Source organism: Hyperoodon ampullatus (genome assembly GCF_949752795.1).
Source record: "Hyperoodon ampullatus genome assembly, chromosome: 10".
In the NCBI taxonomy this organism is placed as follows: Eukaryota; Metazoa; Chordata; class Mammalia; order Artiodactyla; family Ziphiidae; genus Hyperoodon; species Hyperoodon ampullatus.
The window spans coordinates 60,488,033-60,515,033 of NC_136923.1; the positions used below are offsets into that span (position 1 = coordinate 60,488,033).

Sequence of the window (27,001 nt, forward strand, 5' to 3'; positions counted from 1 at the left end):
CGTCTGGATCTCAGTCCCAATCTTAACCACTAGGTGTAGCACACTCCTCCACAAAGAGCACCAACAAAGTGCATCTCCCCATCATCAACCCTCCTGTCGGGCTATTAGATGGATTAAGGAAATGTGAAGCACTAGAACACTGACCTGCACATAACCAATGTTTCATAAGCTAACTGCCTTCTCTGTTTTGCAAATAGTGTATTATCTGTTTGGGTCTATTAAAACTATCAAAGGTCAGAATATTTGAAATAAATATGAAAGCAGATAAATTTTATAGAAATGTGAGGCAATTAACCCTCCTACAATAGACATTTGGATCTGTTATTACCAATTCTTATTTGTCCTTTAAAAATCATATTTATTTTGAAAACTCACTGTGAATATTAAGTTAGTGCCAGAAAACCTTCAGGCAGTTTATCCTCCTCAACCCTCGGCTTATTTCCCCACTAAATAAGATCAGGACCACATTTTTCTTGCTGACGAGCAAGCATATTCTGCATATTCCCCCTCTTTTCCTGACCTGCTCAAGAGTTTCAAACCTCTTACTCAACCTGGTCTCTAACAAGCTTTTTTTTTTTTTGAAACAGTTAGGCCATGGAGCAAGCACCTTGCTTCTTCCCAGAAGCTTAACTCACACCCATCTCCTAGTCTTTACCTGATCACAAGAAAATTTTCTGATCTGTAATCCCTGGGACGACCTGGCTTGGCCTCAAGGTACCTCTGAGGTACAGACCAAGCGTGGCCTCTCTGGTCTGGGCTCCAAAGTCAATGTGATGCAAACACTGCTATGGATCTTGCAAAGCTCCATTTGAGGCTCAAAGTAATATGAACTTTAATCTTATAAAAACTGGTTAGCAAATAATTTATGGACATGAGTGGTGTTCTTCCTACTGGTGGCCCTGGGAAGTTGGCTCTGCTCTCCCATGTCCCATCAGGGTAACCTCTCAGGTAAGGCAGCATCCTGGACGGTACCAGTGTGAGGGCAGAAATGGATCTTAGGTGATCAGGTTCAATGCCTCCTTTCAGAGAAGAAAAGGAGCATTGGGGAAGTGGATCTTTTTTCAAGGTCCCAGGTACCAAAGCACAGCCCGGGAGAGAATCAGTCTCTGCTCCAACAGATGAGGAAGGGGACCTGGATGTGTTTCAAGCACTAGCTCAAACTTGAATATCTAAGAATATTTTTCTGATTCTAAAAAAAAATACACGGTCACTAGAAAATTTGGGAATTACTAAAAATATAATGAAAATAATCACGGATAATTCCAGGATTCAGAGAGAACTTCTGGTGTACACGGTCCAATATTTATGTCAGGGGCACACTGCCTATGAAGTCTAATTTCCAAGGCAGCTCGAAGGGGTCAACATCACACAGGGGAGTCTGTTACCTGTCAGTGTGGGTGAGTGACCAGGCTGCCCAGCTGCCCTCAGGAAGATCCTGCAGTGCTTGGCAGGGAACCGGAGCTGCGCTGTCCAGTGGGTCTGAGGTACAGGCCGAGCGTGGCCTCTCTGGCCTGGGCTCCAAAGTCAATGTGATGCAAACACTGCTATGGATCTTGCAAAGCTCCATTTGAGGCTCAAAGTAATATGAACTTTAATCTTATAAAAACTCAGATTTATGTACATTGTGCTTCTGGAAAAAAGGGAAGAATGACTTTCTCATCAAATACAATTCTTGGTCCCATTACCCAAATCTGATTGTTGGAGACGCCTGAGCTAAGCTGTGTGTTTAGACTGAATGGAACTCAGTGGTGGCCACCTTCTGCCTCTTGCTAAGCCACACCAACCACACTGTTTGTCATTCCCAGTGCTTCAAAGAAAATGAAGATTCTACCCTGCCCTCACGCAGTTATCCACCCAGCCCTTAATCTCTGCTTCTCTTCTCCTGTCCAGAGAAAAGGTATCTGGCCTTTTCATCTGAAATGGCCAGCGACCCCTTCTAAGACTGACTTGGAAACTATGTTCTACAGGAAATTCATTTTAAGAACAGTCTCAACCTCTCCATGGCAAAACTGATCATGAGAAAAGTTCTCCTCAATTTTTAGATCTGAGCATTTCCACTTCTATTGCTTTACCACCTTTATTTTAATTATAATGAGTCAGCATAATACCTACATAAATTTTTCAGGACCAGACAAAATTAAGAAATACTTTATGAGAAAAAGTAATTTAGTGACAATTCATAAGAGAGTTAGTGTAGCTTTTGCTTTCCAGTATCCTATTTTAAGGACTTTATTTCCTTTTCTCACAACCAGAGTTCTCTCCTCCTGAAAGCTAGACACTGGCAATACATCTAATTCTAGGCTACAAAACAGAAACACTTGCTCTTATTAGTCCATACTGCTAGCTTTTCATGTGAAAAATAAAAGAGATTCCAAATTAATGTGCTAAAGTTATTTAAGTAGCAGCGTTTAAGTAGAGTTAAACACATTAATAATTTTGCTCTTGACTTAAGATCTATAGTTGCTCCTTTTTACTAAAAGAATAAATGTTCAACTCATTAGGGCATAAATTTCTTCATGACTTTGTCCCTCAGCTTCTCTGGTCTCACCTGTTCCACAGGTGCCTCTATGCTCCAGATCCATGGACCTGCTCACCAGTTCTAAGCTGGAAGATCAGAATTAGCAGCAGCAGCAGTTTTTCCATTTGATAGAAGCCCACCTGTCTCAATGAGTCACAACTAGTTAACTCCCTTTTACAGTATGAAAAACGTGTTACTAAAATGATACCAAAAGTCATTATGCACAATGAGTTACAACTAAGGAAATGTATGCATGTTCTACACAATGCTACTAATGCAGCTAAAAGTGAGGAGGCCTCAGAAGTAGAAAGATGAATGAACCATTTTCCATTACTGCAGAGTTAGACAGCAAGTGTTCTTAAAGAAGAAAGCAAGCAATTTTCTTTGTTACCATTTTAAATAAATCAGATGAGATTGCAAGAAATAACATTTTAAAATCATATATTACCCATCTACACTACAGGTAATTGGCTAATAGTATAAGAATTTCTGGATTTAGTATTTTAGTCCAATATATATTAATTCTAAGATCTTTATTGCTATCTTATACATAGAGTATTAAATAGCTTATAAATTGGATAATTCTGAAAATGCTTATGTGGCAATGAGATTTTTCTCTACCCCCAAATGGCCAAAACAATCTTGAGAAAAAAGAACAAAGCTGAAGGCACCATGCTCCCTGATTTCAAAGTAAACTACAGAGCGACAGTAATCAAAACAGTATGATACTGGCACAACAACAGACACATAAATCAATGGAACAGAATAGAGAGTCCAGAAGTGAAGCCACACTAAAATAGTCAATTAATCTACAACAAAGAAGGCAAGAATACATCATGGGGAAAAGGCAGCCTCTTCAATAAATAGTATAGAGAAAATTGGATAGCTACATGCAAAAGAATCAATTTGGACTACTCTCTCACACCATGCACACAAATAAACTCAAATGGATTAAAGATTTAAATGTAAAACCTGAAACGATAAAACTTCTAGAAGAACACATAGGCAATACACTCTTTCCCTTGGTCTTAGCAGTACTTTTTTTTGTCTCTGTCTCCTCAGGCAAGGGATTTTTCCAAAGAAGACATACACATGGCCAACAGGTACATGAAAAGATGCTGAACATCACTAATCATCAGGTAAATGCAAATCAAAACCACCATGAGATCCCTCACACCTTTCATAATGGTCATCATCAAAAAGTCTACAGATAATGAATGTTGGCAAGGATGTGGAGAAAAGGGAACCCTTGTGCACTGATGGTGGGAATGTAAATTGGTGCAGCCACTGTGGAAAACAGTATGGAGGGTCTCAAAAAATTAAAAATAGAACTACCATATGATCCAGGAATTCCACTCCTGGATATTTACCTGAAAAAATCAAAAACACTCATTTGAAAAGATATACGGACCCCTATGTTCATAGTAGTGTTATTTACAATAGCCAAGATATGAAAGCAACATGTGTCCATCAATAGGTGAATGGATAAAGAAGAAGTGGCAAAAATACACAATGGAATATTTTTTATTCATAAAAATTATGTAATTTTGCCATTTGGGACAACATGGATGGACCTAGAGGGTATCATGCTATGTGAAATAAGTTCGGATAGAGAAAGACAAATACTGTATGATTTCATTTATGTGTGGAATTAAAAAAAAATGAATGAATATAGCAAAATGGAAACAAGGTCATAGATACAGAGAACAAACAGGTGGTTGCAAGAGGGGAGGGAGGTGAGGGAAGAGAGAAATTGGTAAGGGAGATTAGGGGGCACAAACTTCCAGTTACAGAATAAATGAGTCACAGGTATGAAATGTACAGAGTGGGGAATATACTCAGTAATTACTTAATACCTTCGTATGGTGACAGATGGTAACTAGATATACCTTCATCATCATTTTTAAACATACAGAAACATTGAATCACTACATTGTGTAACAGGAGCTTGCAAGTCAATTATACTTCAAAAACAAACAAACAAACTCACAGAAAAAGATATCAAATTTGTGGTTACCAGAGGAACAGGGTAGGGAGATGGGGAACTGGATGAAAGTGGTCAAAGTTATAAGATAAATAAATACTGGGGATGTAATATACAACATGATACATATAAATAACACTGCTGTATGTTATATATGACAATTGTTGAGAGTAAATCCTAAGGGTTCTCATGAAAAGAAAAAACTTTTTTTCTATTTATCTTTGTACTTATATGAGATGATAGTTCACTAAACTAATTGTGATAATCATTTCATGATGAATGTAAGTCAAACCATTATGCTGTACACCTTAAACTTATACAGTGCTGAATGTCAATCATATCTCAACAAAACAAGGGGGAAAAAAAGAGATCAAAATTTGACCATGAGTGTAAACATAAAAATTATATGAAAGAGGGACTTCCCTAGCAGTCCAGTGGTTGAGACTTCACCTTCCAATGCATGGGGTGTGGGCTCGATTCCTGGTCAGGGAGCTAAGATCCCACATGCTTCATGGCCAAAAAAACAAAACATAAAACAGAAGCAATATTGTAACAAGTTCAAAGAAGAATTTTTAAAAAAACGGTCCACATAAAAAGAAAATATATATGAAAGAAACCTGATATTCATAAAATGCCATACACTGTATTTACCAAGAAATTGCAAAGAAAGGGCTCATTAGTAACAGAATTTTATATCTGCATCTTCTACAACACTTGTGGTAAGTATATTTTCTTCAAACTAAATTTTAAAAGCACATTAAATGAAACGAACTTTCCATTGGAAAAAGATCTAATCTACTTTCTACAGTAATTTTATGACATTTCTTACAAATGTATAATTCAGCACAAGATGTACAATGTTTTTTTTTTTTATGCTTAAAAATGCACAATCTCTATTAGGTATTTTTAGGATTTAGAAGGCTGTTGTAATATCAACTCTTTATTTCCATTACACAAATTATCAATTATATTTATTGAAAATATTTTTTAAAACAAGAGTTGCTGCATTTTGTCTCAACCAACTGTTACTCACACATGACTAAGGTCCACTGCAGTGAAAGCAACATGTATTTTTGTTTAGCGGAATGATAATGTCTTAATTCCAACTACAATAATTAATACCAATTGTTTTCATATTTTAGCATTTAAAAATATAAGTGCATCTTTCAAACCACTGCAAATACACACATATTTTTTTCAGCTACTCTCTATAACGTAATTTTACAAATGTATATAACTAGTGGTTTCTTTAACTTGTGAAACAAGATTTCTTTAAATATTTATATCTATTTTTATCTTAACTACCACTCATATTCAATACTTTACAAAGATTTGCACCAAGCCTTGAGTGAAATGGCCTTCCCTCACTGGTTTTACATCCTGCCTATAGAGTAACATTTATAATGAATTCATACACTAAGCTGAGTTGTTCAAAACTGCTCAAGTCAGAAATTAATTTCAGAGATATAATCTGAACCCTCAGGATGAAAATCACAGGACATCACTGTCCTTCTTACTACATATAAAAGCACCAAGGGGGGGCTTCCCTGGTAGTGAGGTGGTTGAGAGTCTGCCTGCCGATGCAGGAGACATGGGTTCATGCCCCGGTCCGGGAGGATCCCACACGCTGCGGAGTGGCTGGGCCCGTGAGCCATGGCCATTGAGCCTGTGAATCCAGAGCCTGTACTCCACACTGGGAGAGGCCACAACAGTGAGAGGCCCACATACTGCAAAAAAAAAAAAAAAAAAAAAAAGCACCAAGGGAAGCTTTCTTCTCAAAAAGTACACTCAGATACATAGTTACATACATAATGCAATCAGAAAACATCACCATGATATTATTCCTCATTTAAAGTAAACATGACTTCATATGACTACTTAATTGGATAACCAGATGAAGAAATGGAAAGATGTTAACAATATGTATTCTTTAAAATCATCTAAAATCAGGGTGTAGAATGGTGTGTGTTCACCATTTCTTATGAGAACACTGGAATCACAAGCAACAGCTGAACAACCATCAACAAAAAAATGCTGGAACCTACCAAAAAAGATACCCTACATCCAAAGACAAAGGAGAAGCCACAATGAGACAGTAGGAGGGGCACAATAGCAATAAAATCAAATCCTATACCTGCTGGGTGGGTGACCCACAAACTGGAAAACAATTATACCACAGAAGTTCTCCCACTGGAGTGGACGTTCTGAGCCCCATGTTGGTCTTTCGAGTCTGGGAGTCCGGCAATGGGAGGAGGAGTCTCCAGAGAAATTGGCTGTGAAGGTCAGAGGGGTTTGATCACAGGACTTCCACAGGACTGGGGGAAACAGAAACTCCACTCTTGAAGGGTGTACACAAAGTCTCGTGTGCACCAGGATCCAGAGGAAAAAAGCAGTGACCCCATAAGAGACTGGGCCAGGCCTACCTGCTAGTGTTGGAGGGTCTCCTGCAGAGGCTGAGGGCGGCTGTGGCTCACTGGGGGGGGCAAAGACACTGACAGCAGCAGTTCTGGGAAGTACTCATTGGAGTGAGCCCTCCTGGGGGCAACCATTAGCCCCACAAAATAGCCTGTATGCTCCAGTGCTGGATTGCCTCAGGCCAAACAACAAACAGGGAAGGAAAACAGCCTCACCCATGACCAGACAAGTGGATTAAAGTTTTACTGACCATGGCCCTGCCCGCCAGAGGGACAAGACCCAGCTCTACCCATGACCAGTCCCTCCTATCAGGAAGTTTGAACAAGGCTCTTAGATAGCCTCATCCACCAAAGGGCAGACAGCAGAAACAAGAACTACAATCCTGCAGCCTGCAGAAGGGAAACCAAAATCACAGAAAGGTAGACAAAATGAAATGGCAGAGGATTATGTCCCAGATGAAGGAAGAAGATTAAACCCAAAAAAACAACTAAGTGAAGAGGAGATAGCCAACCTTCCAGAAAAAGTATTCAGAATAATGAGAGTGAAGATAATCCAGGATCTCAGAAAAAGAATGGAGACAAGGGCTGAGAAGATGCAAGAAATGTTTAACAAAGAACTAGAAGAACGAAAGAACATACAAATGGAAATGAACAATACAATAACTGTAATGAAAACTACTCTAGAAAGAATCAGTAGCAGAATAACTGAGGCAAAAGAATGGATAAGTGACCTGGAAGACAGAATGGTGGAAATCACTGCCACAGAACAAAATAAAGGAAAAAGAATGAAAAGAAATGAAGACAGTCTAAGAGACCTCTGGGACAACATTAACTTCACCAACATTTGCATTATAGGGGTCCCAGAAGGAGAAGAGACAGAGAAAGGACCTGAGAAAATATCTGAAGAGATAATAGCTGAAGACTTCCCTAACATGGGAAAGGAAGCTGTCACCCAAATCCAGGAAGCACAGAGAGTTCCAGGAAGGATAAACCCAAGGAGGAACACACAAAGACAGACAGTAATCAAACTGACAAAAATTAAAGACAAAGAAACAATATTAAAAGCAACAAGGGAAAAATGACAAATAACGTACAAGGGAACTCCCATAAAGTTATCAACTGATTTCTCAGCAGAAACTCTGCAGGCCAGAAGGAAGAAGCATGATATATTTAAAGTGATGAAAAGGAAGAAGCTGAAACCAAGAATACTCTACCCAGCAAGGCTCTCATCCAGATTTGACAAAGAAATCAAAAGCTTTACAGACAAGCAAAAGCTAAGAGAATTCAGCACCACCAGACCAGCTTTGCAACAAATGCTAAAGGAACTCCTCTAAGTGGGAAAGAGACCAGCAATGTAAAACAAAGTTGTACATATATAGACTGCTATATCAAAACCTCATGGGAACAGCAAACCCAAAAACTACAATAGACACACAAAAAAACAAAAAGCAACACTAACACAACACTAAAGATGGTCATCAAACCACAAGATAAGACAACACAAGAGGAAGGGAAGGAAAAAGACCTACAAAAACAAACCCAAACCAATTAAGAAAATGGCAATAGGAACTTACATATCGATAATTACCTTAAATGTAAATGGATTAAATGCTCCAACCAAAGATATACACTGGCTGAAAGGATACAAAAACAAGACCCATATATATGTTCTCTACAAGGGAACCACTGCATATGTAGGGAGACATATAGACTAAAAGGGAGGAGATGGAAGAAGGTATTCCATGCAAATGGAAATCAAAAGAAATCTGGAGTAGCAATACTCAAATCAGACAATAGACTTTAAAATAAAGGCTGTTATAAGAGACAAAGAAGGACACTACATAATGATCAAGGAATCAATTCAAGGAGAAGATATAACAATTGCAAATACATATGTACTAACATAGGAGCACTGCAATATATAAGGCAAATACTAACAGACATAGAAGGAGAAACACAATAACAGTAGGGGATTTTAACACCCCATTTTCATCAATGGACAGATCATCCAGACAGAAAATCAATAAGGAAACTCAGATATTAAATGACACACTAGACCAGCTTGACTCAATTGATATTTATAGAGCATTTCATCCAAAAGCATCAGAATACACATTCTTCTCAAGTGCATATGGAACTTTCTTCAGGACTAACCACATGCTGGGGCACAAAGCAAGCCTCAGTAAATTTAAGAAAATTGAAATCATATCAAGTATATTTCCTGACCACAGTGCTATGAGATTAGAAATAAACTATAAGAAAAGAAAAACTGTAAAAACACAAACACGTGGAGGCTAAACAGTATGCTACTAAACAACAAATGGATCGCTGAAAAAATCAAGAGGAAATCAAAAAATACATACAGACAAATGAAAATGAAAGCACAATGATTCAAAATCTATGGGACACACCAAAAGCACTTCTAAGATGGAAGTTTATATCAATACAACCTCACCTCAGGAAACAAGAAAAATCTCAAATAAAACACCTAACCTTACACCTAAAGCAACTAGAGAAAGAAGAACAAACCAAACCTAAAGTTAGTAGAAATCATAAAGATCAGATCAGAAATAAATAAAAAAGAAATGAAGGAGGACACTACGTAATGATCAAGGGATTGATCCAAGAAGAAGATATAACAATTGTGAATATTTATGCACCCAACGTAGGAGCACCTCAATACATAAAGCATATACTAACATCCATAAAAGAGGAAATTGACAGTAACACAATCATAGTAGGGGACTTTAACACCCCACTTTCACCAATGCACAGATCATCCAAAATGAAAATAAATAAGGAAACACAAGCTTTAAATGATACATTAAACAAGATGGACTTAATTGATATTTATAGGATATTCCATCCAAAGACAACAGAATACACAGTTTTCTCAAGTGCTCATGGAACATTCTCCAGGATAGATCACATCCTGGGTCAAAAATCTAGCCCTGGTAAATTTAAGAAAATTGAAAACGTATCAAGTATCTTTTCCAGCCACAATGCTATGAGAATAGATATCAATTACAGGAAATGATCTGTAAAAAATACAAACACATGGAGGCTAAACAATGCACTACTTAATAACGAAGTGATCACTGAAGAAATCAAAGAGGAAATCAAAAAAATACCTAGAAACAAATGACAATGGAGACACGACAACCCAAAACCTATGGGATGCAGCAAAAGCAGTTCTAAGAGGGAAGTTCATAGTAATACAATCCTACCTTAAGAAACAGAAAATATCTGAAATAAACAACCTAACCTTGCACCTAAAGCAATTAGAGAAAGAAGAAGAACCGCAAAGTTAGCAAAAGGAAAGAAATCATAAAGATCAGATCAGAAATTTAAAAAAAAATGAAGGAAACAATAGCAAAAATCAATAAAACTAAAAGCTGGTTCTTATAAAAGATAAACAAAATTGATAAACCATTAGCCAGACTCATCAAGAAAAGTAGGGAGAAGACTCAAATCAATAGAATTACAAAAGTAAAAGGAGAAGTAACCACTCACACTGCAGAAATACAAACAATCATGAGATATTACTACAAGCAACTCTATGCCAATAAAAGGGACAACCTGGAGGAAATGGACAAATTCTTAGAAATTTACAACCTGCCGAGATGGAACAAGGAAGAAATAGAAAATATGAACAGACCAATCACAAGCACAAGCATTGAAACTGTCATTAATAATCTTCCAACAAGGGCTTCCCTGGTGGCGCAGTGGTTGAGAGTCCGCCTGCCGATGCAGGAGACACGGGTTCGTGCCCCAGTCCAGGAATATCCCACATGCGGTGGAGCGGCTGGGCCCATGAGCCATGGCCACTGAGCCTGTGTGTCTGGAGCCAGTGCTCCACAATGGGAGAGGCCACAACAGTGAGAGACCCAGGTACCGCAAAAAAACAAAACAAAACAAAAATTCTTCCAACAAACAAAACCCCAGGACCAGATGGCTTCACAGGCGAATTCTATCAAACATTTAGAGAAGAGCTAACACCTATCCTTCTGAAACTCTTCCAAAATATAGCAAAGGGAGGAACACTCCCAAACTGATTCTATGAGGCCACCAACATCCTGATACCAAAACCAGACAAAGATGTCACAAAGAAAGAAAACTACAGGCCAATATCACTGATGAACATAGATGTAAAAATCCTCAACAAAATACTAGCAAACAGAATCCAACAGCACATTAAAGGGATCATAAACCATGATCAAGTGGGGTTTATTCCAGGAATGCAAGGATTCTTCTATATACACAAATCAATCAATCTGATACACCATATTAACAAATTGAAGGAGAATAACCATATGATAATTTCAACAGATGCAGAGAAAGCTTTTGACAAAATTCAACACCCATTTATGATAAAAACCCTGGAGAAAGTAGGCATAGAGGGAACTTTCCTCAACATAATAAAGCCCATTTATGACGTACCCACAGACAACATCGACCTCAATGGTGAAAAACTGAAACCGTTTCTGCTAAGATCAGGAACAAGACAAGGTTGCCCACTCTCACCACTATTATTCAACATAGTTTTGGAAGTTTTTGCCTCAGCAATCATAGAATAAAAAGAAATAAAAGGAATACAAATCGGAAAAGAAAAAGTAAAGCTGTCACTGTTTGCAGATGACATGATAGTATACATAGAGAATCCTAAAGATGCTACCAGAAAACTACTAGAGCTAATCAATGAATTTGGTAAAGTAGCAGGATAAAAAATTAATGCACAGAAGTCTCTGGTGATCCTATACACTAATGATGAAAAATATGAAAGTGAAATTAAGAAAACATGCTCATTTACCATTGCAACAAAAATAATAAAATATCTAGGAATAAACCTACCTAAGGAGACAAAAGACCTGTATGCAGAAAATTATAAGACACTGATGAAAGAAATTAAAGATGATACAAATAGATGGAGAGATATACCATGTTCTTGGCTTGGAAGAATCAACATTGTGAAAATGACTCTACTACCCAAAGCAATCTACAGATTCAATGCAATCCCTATCAAACTACCACTGGCATTTTTCACAGAACTAGAACAAAATATTTCACAATTTGTATGGAAGCAGAAAAGACCCAAATAGTCAAAACAATCTTGAGAAAGAAAAATGGAGCTAGAGGAATCAGATGCCCTGACTCTAGAGTATACTACAAAGCTACAGTAATCAAGACACTATGGTACAGGCACAAAAAAAGAAAGATAGATCAATGGAACAGGATAGAAAGCCCAGAGATAAACCCACGCATATATGGTCACCTTATCTTTGACAAAGGAAGCAAGAATATACAGTGGAGAAAAGACAGCCTCTTAAATAAGTGGTGCTGGGAAAACTGGACAGGGACATGTAAAAGTATGAGATTAGAAGACACCCTAACACCATACACAAAAATAAGCTCAAAATGGATTAAAGACCTAAATGTAAGGCCAGAAACTATCAAACGCTTAGAGGAAAACATAGGCAGAACACTCTATGAAATAAATCACAGCAAGATCCTTTTTGACCCATCTCCTAGAGAAATGGAAATAAAAACAAAAATAAACAAATGGGACCTAATGAAACTTCAAAGCTTTTGCACAGCAAAGGAAACCATAAACAAGTCCAGAAGACAACCCTCAGAATGGGAGAAAATATTTGCAAATGAAGCAACTGACAAAGGATTAATCTCCAAAATTCACAAGCAGCTCAAGCAGCTCTATACCAAAAAAACAAATGACCCAATCCGAAAATGGGCAGAAGACCTAAATAGGCATTTCTCCAAAGAAGATATACAGATTGCCAACAAAGACATGAAAGAATGCTCAACATCATTAATCATTGGAGAAATGCAAATCAAAACTACAATGAGATATCATTTCACACCGGTCAGAATGGCCATCATCAAAAAATCTAGAAACAATAAATGCTGGAGAGCGTGTGGAGAAAAGGGAACACTCTTGCACTGTTGGTGGGAATATAAATTGATACAGCCACTATGGAGAACAGTATGCAGTTTCTTTAAACAACTACAAATAGAACTACCATACGACCTAGCAATCCCACTACTGGGCATATACCCCGAGCAAACCATAATTCAAAAAGAGTCATGTACCAAAATATTCATTGCAGCTCTATTTACAATAGCCAGGACATGGAAGCAACCTAAGTGTCCATCAACAGATGAATGGATAAAGAAGATGTGGCACATATACACAATGGAATTTTCCTCAGCCATAAAAAGAAACGAAATTGAGATATTTCTCGTGAGGTGGATGGATCTAGAGTCTGTCATACAGAGTGAAGTAAGTCAGAAAGAGAAAAAAGAAATACCGTATGCTAACACATGTATACGGAATCTAAGGGAAAAAAAAAAAAAGGTAATGAAGAACCTAGGGGTAAGACGGGAATAAAGACACAGACCTAATAGAGAATGGACTTGAGGATATGGGGATGGGGAAGGGTAAGCTGTGACAAAGTGAGAGAGTGGCATGGACATATATACACTACCAAACGTAAAGTATATAGCTAGTGGGAAGCAGCTGTATAGCACAGGGAGATCAGCTTGGTGGTTTGTGGCCACCTAGAGGGGTGGGATAGGGAGTGTGGGAGGGAGGGAGATGCAAAAGTGAAGAGATATGGGAACATATGTATATGTATAACTGATTCACTTTGTTATAAAGCAGAAACTAACACACCATTGTAAAGCAATTTTACTCCAATAAAGATGTTAAAAAAAAAAGAGCCAATGAATACACACACACACACAAAAAAAAAAGAAATGAAGGAAACAATAGCAAAGATCAATAAAACTAAAAGCTGGTTCTTTAGGAAGATAAAGAAAATTGATAGACCATTAGCCAAAGTCATCAAGAAAAAAAGGGAGAAGACTCAAATTAGTGGAATTAGAAATGAAAAAGGAAAAGTAACAACTGACAGCACAAAAATACAAAGGACCATAAGAGACTAGTACAAGCAACTGTACGCCAATAAAATGGATGCCCTGGAAGAAATGGACAGATTGTTAGAAAGATACAATATCCAAAGACTGAACCAGGAAGAAATAGAAAATATGAACAGACCAATCACAAGCCCTGAAATTGAAACTGTGATGAAAAAACTTCCAACAAAGAGAAGTCCAGGACCCAATGGCTTCACAGGTGAATTCTGTTAAATATTGAGAGAAGAGCTAACACCTATTCTTCTGAAATTGTTCAAAAAATTTGCAGAGGAAAGAAACCTCCCAAATTAATTCTATGAGGGCACCACAACACTAACACCAAAACCAGACAAAGATATCACACACAAAAAAAGAAATTACAGGCCAATATCACTGACAAATATTCATGTAAAAATCCTCAACAAAATACTAGCAATCCAAATCCAACAATACATTAAAAGGACCATACAACATGATCAAGTGGGATTTATCCCAAGGATGCAAGGATTTTTCAATATCTACAAGTCAATTAGTGTGATACACCACATCAATAAATTGAAAAATAAAAACCATATAATCATCTCAATAGCTGCAGAAAAAGCTTTTGATAAAATTCACCACCTATTTATGATAAAAACTCTCCAGAAAGTGGGCATAGAGGGAACCTACCTTAACACAATAAAGGCCATATAAAACAAACCTACAGCTAACATCATATTCAATGGTGAAAAGCTGAAAGCACTTCCTGTAGGATCAGGAAAAAGACAAGGATGTCCACTCTTGCCACTTTTATTCAACATAATTTTGGAAGTCCTAGATATGGCAATTACAGAAGAAAAAGAAGTGAAAGGAATCCAAATTGGAAAAGAAGAAGTTAAACTGTCACTATTTACAGATGACATGCTATTGTATACAGAAAATCCTAAAGATGCTACCAGAAAACTACTAGAACTCATCAATGAATTTGGTAAATTTGCAGGATACAAAATTAATACACAGAAATCTGGTGCATTTCTATACACTAACAATGAAACCTCAGAAAGAGAAATTCAAGAAACAATCCCATTTACCACTGCATCAAAAAGAATAAAATACCTAGGAATAAACCTACCTAAGTAGGCAAAAGACCTGTACTCAGAAAACTATAAGACACTGATGAAAGAAATCAAAGATGACACAAACAGATGGAGAGATATACCATGTTCTTGGATTGCAAGATTCAATACTGTGAAAATGACTATAGTACCCAAAGCAATCTACAGATTCAGTGCAATCCCTATCATATTACCAATGGCATTTTTTACAGAATTAGAACAAAAAATCTTAAAATTTGTATGGAGACAAAAAAGACCCCAAATAGCCAAAACAATCTTGAGGGAAAAAAAAAGGAGCTGGAGGAATAAGACTCCCTGACTTCAGACTATACTACAAAGCTACAGTGATCAAGACAAGATTGTACTGGCACAAAAACAGAAATATAGATAAATGGAACAGGATAGAAAGCTCAGAGATAAACCCACGCACCTATGGTCAACTAATCTATGACAAACGTGGCAAAGATATACCATGGAGAAAAGACAATCTCTTCAATAAGTGGTGCTGGGATAACTGGACAGCTATATGTGAAAGAATGAAATTAGAATACTCCCTAAAATAAACTCAAAATGGATTAAAGACCTAAATGTAAGGGCAGACACTATCAAACTCTTAGAAGAAAACATAGGCAGAACACTCTATGACATAAATCACAGCAAGATCTTTTTTGATCCACCTCCTCGAGAAATGGAAATAACAACAAAAATAAACAAATGGGACCTAATGAAACTTAAAAAACTTTTGTACATCAAAGGCAACTATAAGCAAAATGAAAAGACAACCCTCAGAATGGGAGAAAATATTTGCAAACGAATCAATGGACAAAGGATTAATCTCCAAAATACATAAACAGCTCATGTAGCTCAATATTCAAAAAATGAACAGCCCAATCCAAAAATGGGCAGAAGACTTTAATAGACATTTCTCCAAAGAAGACATACAGATGGCCAAGAGGCACATGAAAAGTTGTTCATCATAACTAATTATTAGAGAAATGCAAATCAAAACTACAATGAGGTATCACGTCACACCAGTTAGAATAGGCATCATCAGAAAATCTAAAAACAACAAATGCTGGAGAGGGTGTGGAGAAAAGGGAACCCTCTTGCACTGTGGGTAGGAATGTAACTTGATACAGCTACTATGGAGAACAGTATGGAAGTTCCTTAAAAAACTAAAAATAGAACTACAACATGACCCAGCAATCCCACTACTGGGCATATACCCAGAGAAAACCATAATTCAAAAAGTCATGCACTTGTTAGAATTAATTATTCCCAGACCTCAATGTAGACTTACAGAAGGAAATATCCAGAATTAGAACCTGGGAACATGCTTTTCTTACAGTTTCCCTGTAAGAATCTTAACATCAGTTTACTGAATGCTGCTAGTCTGTCTTTGCAAGAATACAAGATACAAAAATATATATATAAACTTCTATAAGTGGCCACAAAGTGACCATTTCTATATTTCTCAATCCCGAGTTAATTTCTGCAACGATCCCCATTTCACAGTCTATATCCAAAGTTGGTCTCCCCAATCAGAAAAATTTAAAAATGGGTTTGTAATTAGTTGCTGATAATTAAATTATTATTTTTTGAGAGAAATTACATAGTAATGATATATTCAAAAGGAAGTCCATGAAAGATTAGAGACAGATACAGAAGTATTATGGGTGAAAATAGATAATGTTAGATCTGTGTTAAAAAGTGGACAGAGACTAAATTACATAAGATTGACACAATGCTGTATGTTTTCAAACTGTATACGTTCAGGTTTATTATACTACATTCCTTACTTTTATCAAAGTTTGAACTTTTCTGAAATATACTTTATAAAGCACTAAGATTGTTGGTAGTAGAGGTATCTGTTCTTACACTTCTTCTTGGTTCAACAACAGACTATGCTTTCCAGCCCTACTGCAGTTTAGGGATGGCCATATAATTAAATTCCTAACAATGAAATATGAGCAAAAGTGATATTTGCTGTATTCCTGGTCTAGGACTTTAAAGAAAAAAGTCTCCTTCCTAGTTATTCTCTTTCACTTTTTTCCCTGCTAGAAACTGGGTATGGTGAGCCAATCTCAACAAGGCACCCTCCATGGCAACACCCTATGATGTTGTTGGAGCCCCCAAAGGAATGACTGGGTTTTGATTGAATGATTGGAAAAGGGCCATCCTCAAGTCTTAAAAAAAAAAAAAATCAAAACCTTGAATGGTTATGTAAATAAGAAATAAACTAATTTTGTATTAAGCCATTATACTTTTGAGTCATTTTTATATCAGTTTAGCCTATCCTAATGAATATCATGAGAATTTGTTGTGTATGCTTTTCTGAAAACAAAATAAAGCTAATTTAAAGGTTAGAAATTTTTAGAGAAAACATTAAATATTAATCCAAAATAATACTGTTAGAGTAATTATTAGATTATTTACAAAAGTCATAATATCTCTTGAGATATAAATGTAGCTAACTGTAGGTAATGTTAATGTTCAAAGAAGGAAATTGTGTTAATGAAGATGTACTATTAAACTAATTGTGATAAAATTACATGATGAAATTATTGTATCATTATTGTGTTGTGTAGGCTTTTGTTATAAAATTAAAATTATAAAGTTTATGTTCATGGTACATAATCTGCTGTTTTTAGGAAAAACTAATGTTAACAAGGCATAATATTAGCTTATGTAGTAATTATTTTATATTTGTTATCCATTTACTCTAAATATTTTATTGAACACGTACTGTAAGCAAATAACTGATCATTCATCACGCAGTCTATTAGCAAAAATGAAAAAAATTAAATATACAAATACACTACAAAGGATTTAGTGCCACGTAGGGCTAAATGCAAGTGACTATGAACTCAGTAGTCAGATAAATTGGGGACTTGGTGTGATAAGTTTAATTATGTTCCATCCAAGAAATGAGTGCACAGAATTTTTGAACATTTCAGTGATGTGTATGTATATACATATATATGTGTACACACACACACGGCAGTAATGAAAAGCATCTTAGTATCAATTTTATCTGGATCCTCAAAACAACAGATGCTATCAATAAAATCCAAAATGAATGTAAAACCATCACACAGAACTTCTCAGGTTTGGTTGCTTGGCAATAGATTACCTGATGGAGTTTCGTATGCAGGATATTTGTTAGGGATAACTCTTGTGGAAAAGGGAAATGAAGAAGGACTGGGAAGAAGTTATCCTGAAATGAAGGCCCTGCAAACCCTCAGTCAGTCCCATCAAGAGCGCTGTAACAACATGGCTTGTCAGAGGTGTCCTGCAGAGGCTCAAAATAGCTGCATTTTTATACCTCTGGCTGATGCAGGCTGTTTAGGGAAGTGACACGTCGGCAAAAGTGGTTCTATGAAGTTGAGACAAACTTTGAAATAGATAACAGCTGGAAAATGTATTGGTACCTGGCACAGTTTCTTCCCTTTGACAGGGATCTAGAGGTCAAATCCCCATGTTCCCTTGAACTTGGAAAATATAGTGAACTAGGGTCTTCCTCTGAACTAATATGATTTAAAAATGTGAATGCTTTATAAATGAACTGGCTACGAAAGAAGGTGAGGGGGCTGGGTTAGGACTGGTCCCATATCCCATGGTTTGTCAGAGCAAAGGATGCTTAGAACACATACCCCATGTACCAGGTAAGAGCTATGAACTGTAGGGAGCTAGCATGGGGTGCACAGAACTCTTCAAGACAGCTTGCTAAGGGGATGAGAAACCTCAATAGAAAGCACCTAGAGGTGTAACTCCAGATATCTAGGCATCAACCAAGGAGTTGAAAACAACAAGCCAGAATAAAGATGCATGTTAATTATTGAACTCAAGTTGTCTTTATGACTAGAAGTACCTAAAAATCTCTTTTATTATTTGAGAATCATCAGAAGAATATAGAATGCATCCTAGTTTTCTTCTAGAAAGACAGGGAAAAATTCATCTTGCAGAATAAGATAAATGGAGAGTGATAGAAAAGTTTCAGGTTCTTTTCTCATTATTTTCTGTGCACCCTACTTGTTCAACAAATTAGTGTACTCATACTGAACTTCATATTTTTATGGTTGCTTACATAATTTTGCTTAAATTATGTGTAAAAAATATACTTTCTAAAATAGGAAGCTTAAATTTAAAAAAAAAAAAGTCATGCACCCCAATGTTCATTGCAGCACTATTTACAATAGCCAGGTCATGGAAGTAACCAAAATCCCACTGACAGACAAATGGATAAAGAAGATGTGGTACATATATACAATGGAATATTACTCAGCCATAAAAAGGAATGAAATTGGGACATCTATAGAGACGTTGATGGACCTAGAGACTTTTATACAGGGTGAAGTAAGCCAGAAAGAGATAAACAAATATCGTATATTAACACATATATGTGGAATCTAGAAAAATGGTACAGATGAGCCAGTTTACAAGGCAAAACAGAGACACAGATGTAGAGAACAAATGTATGGACACCAAAGGGGGAAAGCGTGGGGTGGGAGGGTGATGGTGGTGGGATGAATTTGGAGATTGGGATTGACATATATACACTAATATGTATAAAATAGATAACTAATAAGAACCTGCTGTATAAGGAAGGGAGGGAGGGAGGGAATAAGGAAGAAAGGAAGGAAAAAAGGAAGGAAGGAAGGGAAGGAAGGAGGGAGGGAGGGAGGAAAAAAAAAGATTGCTATTATCCTAAGATCAGTTCTGTTTTCTCTTAGTCAAAGTTATTTTGGTTGCAAATAACATAAAACAGAGCCACCTTAAATAATTATCAGAAAAGTGTGTATCTTGGCAAAATCCTGGGGTTTCTCAAGGAAGTAAGGTTAGCTGTGGCCCGGGAAAGACCTCGTTGGAATGGCCTCAGTCTGTGTATCTGTTTTGTTCTGAAGAACAGACTTACAACCCCAGAGTCTACTTTTCCCCTGTATCAGAAACCAACCCAAACTGGGTGACCTCTTTCCTTTAATGCCAATTTCTCACCAGAAAAAGTCGGGTGGCTGCTCTGATCCCTTTGGCAGCAGCCAAGTGAACAAGGGTGAGTAATTCAGTGCCCTGAAGAAGTGGGTCAGGGTTTTAAGAGAATATGGGTCAAAACAAACTTAGAGAATCCTGTGAAACATCAGTTATATGATATCAGTCATCAGGAACTAGAAAGTGAATTGCATCTAAGAAAGTTGTACTTATTTTTTCATTTCTAATTGGAAGTGGTCAAAATGAGCTACTAACAGTAAACATCAGACACTTCAGAGACTGTTTTTCTCTCCTTATTCACCTAATGTGGATCTTAAAACTAATACTGTGAAAGTCTGATACATATATAAAAAAGACATTTTCTTTCAGGGATTTAAATATATCTATAAACTATTATTTAACATAAATCATACACTCTAACATTTCATGTTCAGACAAATTTCAAAAGCAGTTTTCCTTTATGGTAAATAAAGAATTATTGTTCGATACTACGAAATTTTTAAAATGAGATAAAATTGATATTCATAAATCATCTAATCCAAACTTCCATTTCCAAGGAAGTATCAACATATATCTTTTGAGAAAAACAAAATAGTTATTTTTCCTTTTCTCAATTTTCTATAGGAGGTTTTAAATACCCCCACAGGAACAGACTTCAGTACTTCACAAGGCTATCTCACTTGATGGCATGTAAATTCATTTTATTTCTTGTCCAGATCCAAACAGAAATTGTCCACTACATCCCTATTTCTAAAACCCAGAACACAACCACTTTCCTTCAGGGAGTAGCCTTCCTGCCTGTATAAACACACTCCCCCAAGAATTACCTTGTCAGAATCCAGCACTGATGTACTGTGTCAGTCTGGATCATTGTTAAATCTTCTTTTTGGCTATTAGTGTTGACATGATGGGCACCTGTGTGTTTACGAAGTCATAGTGGTATGGTACCTGTGCTTTAGGGATTAATCTAAAGTCACCAGTCACTTATGCCCTAGGGCAGTTTCCAAAACTATGTCACATTTCAGGGTAATTGCGATGCTGTCTCTTAATATGCCACTGATGATCAAGAAGTATCAATGGGCTATCACTGTGGATGGAGATGTTGGTCCCAGCTGTTCGTCTGCAGGTGTACCTATTTTACCCAGGGTAGATTTGTCAATTTTGTACAGTGTATTGTTTCTGTACAATATATTTTTTACCTGCAAAACTAGAAAAAACATATAACCTACTATCTAAAATTATATGGTCTTTTTTTAAAATAAAATGTTTAATGCATCTACTTTACCCACTATTTTGTGATTCTAGAACCTACTTTGCTAGTGAGGACAGGGCAATTGTTCAAATTTTACTAGATATCACTACTGCTGAATAGCAGCAAGTACCTTACTTCTTTATTGAAAGAATGTTATCCTTGTCATAGTCAGTAAACTTCAAGGCCTCTGGGACGGCTAGCCTCCTCCTCAGTTATAGTAAGGAAAGTGTATTCATAATGTTCTTAAAAGATTATGTTCTAAATTCTGAGGAAATGGCAAAAAATTCATATAGCTATATATAATTTTAAAGCACAGTCCAAAAACATGGCATGCTTAATCATTCTAAGGCAGCCATTGTTGCCTTTGTATTGGAACAAACATACTGAGGGTCAATATTGCAGACAGTTCACATATACTTAGACACTATGATCTTTATTTCTCTATATTTTATGTGCTTAAACTATATACTATATCTTTTAACACTTTAAACATGATAATGAGCAAAAGAAAATCTTTTCAGTAAATGATACTGGATATTTAAATCTTAAAAAAAAAAAAGAACTTTGACCCTATCTTGACCCCATATACAAAAGTTACCTCTAGATGTGTCATAAACCTATACTTAAAAGCTAAAACCATAAAGCCTCTAGAAAAAAATAGTGAGAAGACCCTTTGTGACTTTGATGTAGGCAAAGATTTCCTAGGGAGGACACAACACTGAAGTATAAGAAAAAAACAATGAATTAGACTTCAGGAAAAAATTAGCTTCTGCTCTTCAAAAGATACTTAAGAAAATTAAAAGCTAAGCCACAATATTGGGAGAAAATATTTGCAGTATGTATACTTCACAAAGGATGCAAATCCAGAATATACAAATTACTCCACCAACAATCAAAAGACCAATAATCCAATTAAAAGTGTGTCAACATTCTAACCAATTGTTTCAAGTAAGATAACAGATACAAATGGCCAAAATGCATTTGAAAACATGTTCAACATCATTAATCATCAAGGAATTGCATATTACAAGGGGAAAGGGGGGGATAAATTAGGAGTTTGGGATTAACATATACACACTACTATGTATGAAATAGATAACCAATAAGGACCTATTGTATAGCACAGGGAACTATACTCAGTATCTTATAATAACCTATAATAGAAAAAAAAATCTGAATAAAAATAAAAATAACTGAATCATTTTGCTGTACATCAGAAACTAACATGACATTGTAAATCAACTATACCTCAATAAAAAATAAAATTTAAAAAAGATTCAAACAAACAAACAAACAAAAACTACAATAAGCTACCACTTGAAATACTAGAATAGCTGTTGTTAAGACTGAGAACTTCAGGTACTGGCAAGCAATTAGAAAACCAGAGTTTTCATACAATGTTGGTGAGAAATAAAACAGTGCAAGCACTTTAGGAAATTATTTTGCAATCCCATATAATATAAATAAAGTTTACCATATATACACATACACATACACACACACACACACACACATTCTAAGACCCAGCAATTCTGTTTTATGTAAAGAGAATGCATGTCCACAAAAATTTGCACATGAACATTCATAGCAGCCTATTCATAATAAGCATAATAAGCTATCCCTGAAAACAGTCCAGATGTCCATTCACAAGAGACTGGATAATCAAATTGTGAGATATTGATACAATGGAACATTACTCAGCAAGGAAAAATAAACTATCGATAAATGTAGCAACATGGATAAATTTCAAGACTATGTTGAACTTAAGAAGAAGAAAGAGTGCATACTCTTTGAGCTTCTGAGTCTTTCCTAATCCCACATCTATCGCATGCACCTACTTTTTTCTTTGAGGGTTCTTAGGACTTGTCGTCACATGTGACTTTGTTGACCACTTCCACCTTCTTGATACATTTTCCCCATGAATTTGTGATTCTACAGTCAATGTAGAAATTTACTGCCTCCATTCTGATCAGTGATCCACAGTGAGCATGAGATGGGCACCAGAATGTGCTGGACATTTAGATCCTTTAAGCTTGTATTATGAGCATTTCTCCACACTAAGTGACATTATAGTGTGAAAAGATGTATGTATTATCTTTCCAAGATTTGTTTTGGCACTGGAGGAAATATTAACTATGTTGGATCTGAACAAAAACATCTGCATATGCAAAACTTTATTTATTTTAAGGTTAAGCATTACTTTATGAAACATTTATTTATTTATTTTGTGTGTGTGTGTGTGTGTGTGTGTGTGTGTGTGTTATTTCTTACTCTGGAATGTGATAAAAATTATTTGAGAGCTACTGTTATAAAAGAAAGAACACAGTAGGTGATGTCAAAACACTAGTGTTTGAATCCTAGATCTGCCATTTGGCTGCTTTGTGACTCTGGGCCAATTTCTAAATCTGTTTGAACCTTTGCTTCCTCATCTATGATACAGGCTCTTGTCAACTATACCACGGATCAATCATCAATCATCTCATGAATCCTCTGCAAGTTTACCTGCCATATTTATCCAACAGCAGAAATCAATGAAGATTCTTTTCTTTATTCCACTTTGTTTAAAAAAAAAATTGAGGCAAATCTTATGAATAGTGAAATGCAGTTTTTAGGTTTACAATTTGATGAGTTGTGATAACTGTATAAGCTGTATATGCAGGGCTCTTGACAAGGATAGAGAACATTTCCGTCAGCCCAGAGACTCTCCTTATACAGCTTTACCATGACTCTGCATTCCTTTGGCAACCACTATTTTGATTTCTATCATCATAAATCACTTCTTTCTTCAACTTTATATAAATGTTCTTTTAGATTGTGCAGTTTTTACAGTCGACAAGTCCAAACTTCTTAACATAGTTTGCAAGACATGTGTGATAAGCCTTTACCATTCTCTTTAGACCCACTTTTCTACATGCTTTCTCTTTTACTGTATTTTCCAAGCATATTTAATCTGTTGGGTTCCTGGACCCAATTCCAACGACCCCTTTCTTGTGTTTCAGATGACAGTTGCAAGTCCAGACTGTTACCTGTACTTCTAACCTACTGGTTGTAAACCAGAGGTTCCCAGGGCCCCCCCTCTCCTTGGGGACAATTAATTTGCTAGAGAAGCTCACAGAACTCAGAGAAGCATCTTACTTACTAGAACATCTGTTTATTATAGAGTGATACACTCAGGAACAGCCGGGTGGAACAGATGCACAGAGCAGGTCTGGAAAAGAGTGCGGAGCTACCAAGCCTTTTCAGAGCTCAGCATTCTCCCCAGATCTCCACGTGCTACCAATCTCGAAGAAATCTGAATCCAGTCCTTCTATGTTATTATAAAGGTTTCATTACATAGGCACGGTTGATTAAATCACTTGCAACTGGCACTGGTTCAAGCTCTAGCCCCTCTCCCCAAAGGTCTGGGGGGTGGGACGGAGAGGTAGGACTGAAAGTTCCTACCCTCTAATTACCAGTTGGGTTCCCTGGCAACCAGGCCCCAACTTTAAGTTACCTATGGGCTTTTCAAAAAGTCACCTTATTTACATTACAAAAGACACCTTTACATCTCTCTTAGGAAATTCCAAGAGTTTTAGGAGCTCTGGCCAGAAACAGGTAAGATGATCAATATATATATATATATATATATATATATATATATATATATATATATATATATATATATATATATCTTATTGTAAATCATAATATCACACTTAACTTCTATTCAAAACAAATGTTCTCTTTCTTTTCAGGCTTTGGACATGTTCGCTGTATCCATGTATCATTCTCCCAGATTATAACCCCTTCTTCACTGAATCTCCACCATACCCTACTTCTGTGTTAGATCTCAACTAACATGGCGTTTCCCACTGAGGCAGCCCACGATCTCTGTGGGCTCCTAAAGCATCATCTATTTGCCTTGTCATTGCATTTCTCAGATCCTATGGAGATTGCGTATTTAATTGCCTGTGACTCTGTCCTCTCCTCCACCTAAAAGTAGGTCTCAGATAGTAATACAGATAATAGCAACCAATTGGACCAAGTCTGTACTGTTTCTCATTTATCACCTGTTTCGTATATGCTTAACACACACACACACACATATACAGTCTGCTCATTTTACTCAAAGAGAAACCATTTGGCTTATTGTACTTCATTCCAAATACTTATCACCTCATCTAATTCCATTAAATGGCTTTTAATTATCATAACGCTTTCTTCTACCAGATTTTCTTTATATGGATATGATATAACTTCCAATCTTTCACTAATTTCAGAATACTAGCTTACTACAGAGCCATCTATCCTCATGAAGTCCATTCGAAAACAATTGCATATAACAAATTGCCATCTTCCTCAGCACATCAAATGACTTTCATTTTCACACAATTCCTTAAAGGCCCCCTCTTGCACCAGATCTTAGATGGATTAAAGGCAGCTTCTAGTTTTTGGCTTCTAAGAAGAAAAACAGACTATATGGAGATATGGATGATACTTATTTAACACTCACATTTACATACCTAAATATACAGTAAGAACTGTATTCTGTTATGTATTCATGTTACTGTTTTCATTTTATAGTCTTCTTTTATACAGTGAGTGTATTTCTACATGTAAATGAAATTTCTAAAAATCAAATTCCTTAAATTTCCTAAAGGAAATTATTTTAAAGGAAACAAATTCTCTAGTAACAGATATTTAACTCTCCTAAAAGTTTTTCAAAGCAAGATCTTGGTATTTCCTTAAACAAGTCATATTCTGCAATACTGTTTAGTGTTTCAATGTTTAATGGTTGCTTTTTGAGACTTTCACATTATAGTTGGACATTTACTTAACCTCTGATTTAATACTTTAAAAATCCAAATGGATTAGGCTATCCTCTAATCTGACTCTTTATCTTTCCCATAATGTAAGGGCAATATTACCTGTCTTTATGGATATAATGTAAGGACGTGACCCACAGTATATGTTCAAGAAAAGTAGCTATTACTCCAGTCATCCCTTTCTTCTAAAAATGAACAGATTTCTTCTCCTTCAGCCTCTACTGAGTTTCCGTCACTGAGGCTCTGTCTCCTGAGTTGCATCAGGGTCTATCATTTTCTGACATATAATGAACCTGCTAAAAATAGCTATACTCGAGAGAAAACATGTTCATTCTGCTTTTCTATTAGAAGGTAAAATCTAATCTTCAATATTTTGAAGGAAATGGGCATCAATTGTGCCATTCCTGATAAAAGTGTAATAATACAGACCAATCTGTTTCAAAGTTATTAAATCCTAAAGCCTCATTACCTTTAGATAACATTTGAATCAGGCCATGCTCGTGAAACGGGTTCTCAGTTTCTGACCACATGTGAACTCTGCTCAACTCCCAAATTTTAAACAAAACTGACACTCCCTCAAGACACAAGAGAGGACCTATGGTTGTTCTTCCTTCCTAGAAGGATTTGGCAAATGTAAGCAGTTCTTTACAACAAACAAACAAACAAAAAACATGGAAAGAAAGTCTCAGCAAATCACACAAAGTTCTCCAATCCCTCTTTTGGATCCAAAAAAAGAAAAAAAGTGTTATCCTGCTCTTTACCATCTCACAACTAAACTCCCTCAGAAACACCAGTCAATGTAAGACACTGAAAATGTAGGCTCTCTCAATAATCCTTAACCCAATTCTGTACTAAGGTAAATTTCCCCATTTATAAATGTATTTGCCTTTTATATACTATACTTATTTAAAGACGCTGTGGAAGAATTCATCCAATACTTGCATTCAGGAACATATTTCAGAAGTGAATGATGACCACCACGCTGATCTCCTCGAAGTACTTTGCATGCTAATATCTG

General features: G+C 36.3%; 1 protein-coding gene across 1 annotated transcript in view; it reads right to left on the reverse strand.

The window, feature by feature from the left end:
• Positions 1-27,001, reverse strand: part of KHDRBS2 (KH RNA binding domain containing, signal transduction associated 2) — a gene marked incomplete at both ends in the record, with an annotated part of 653,704 nt that overhangs the window by 618,870 nt on the left and 7,833 nt on the right. The gene's annotated exons all lie outside the window — the stretch shown is intronic.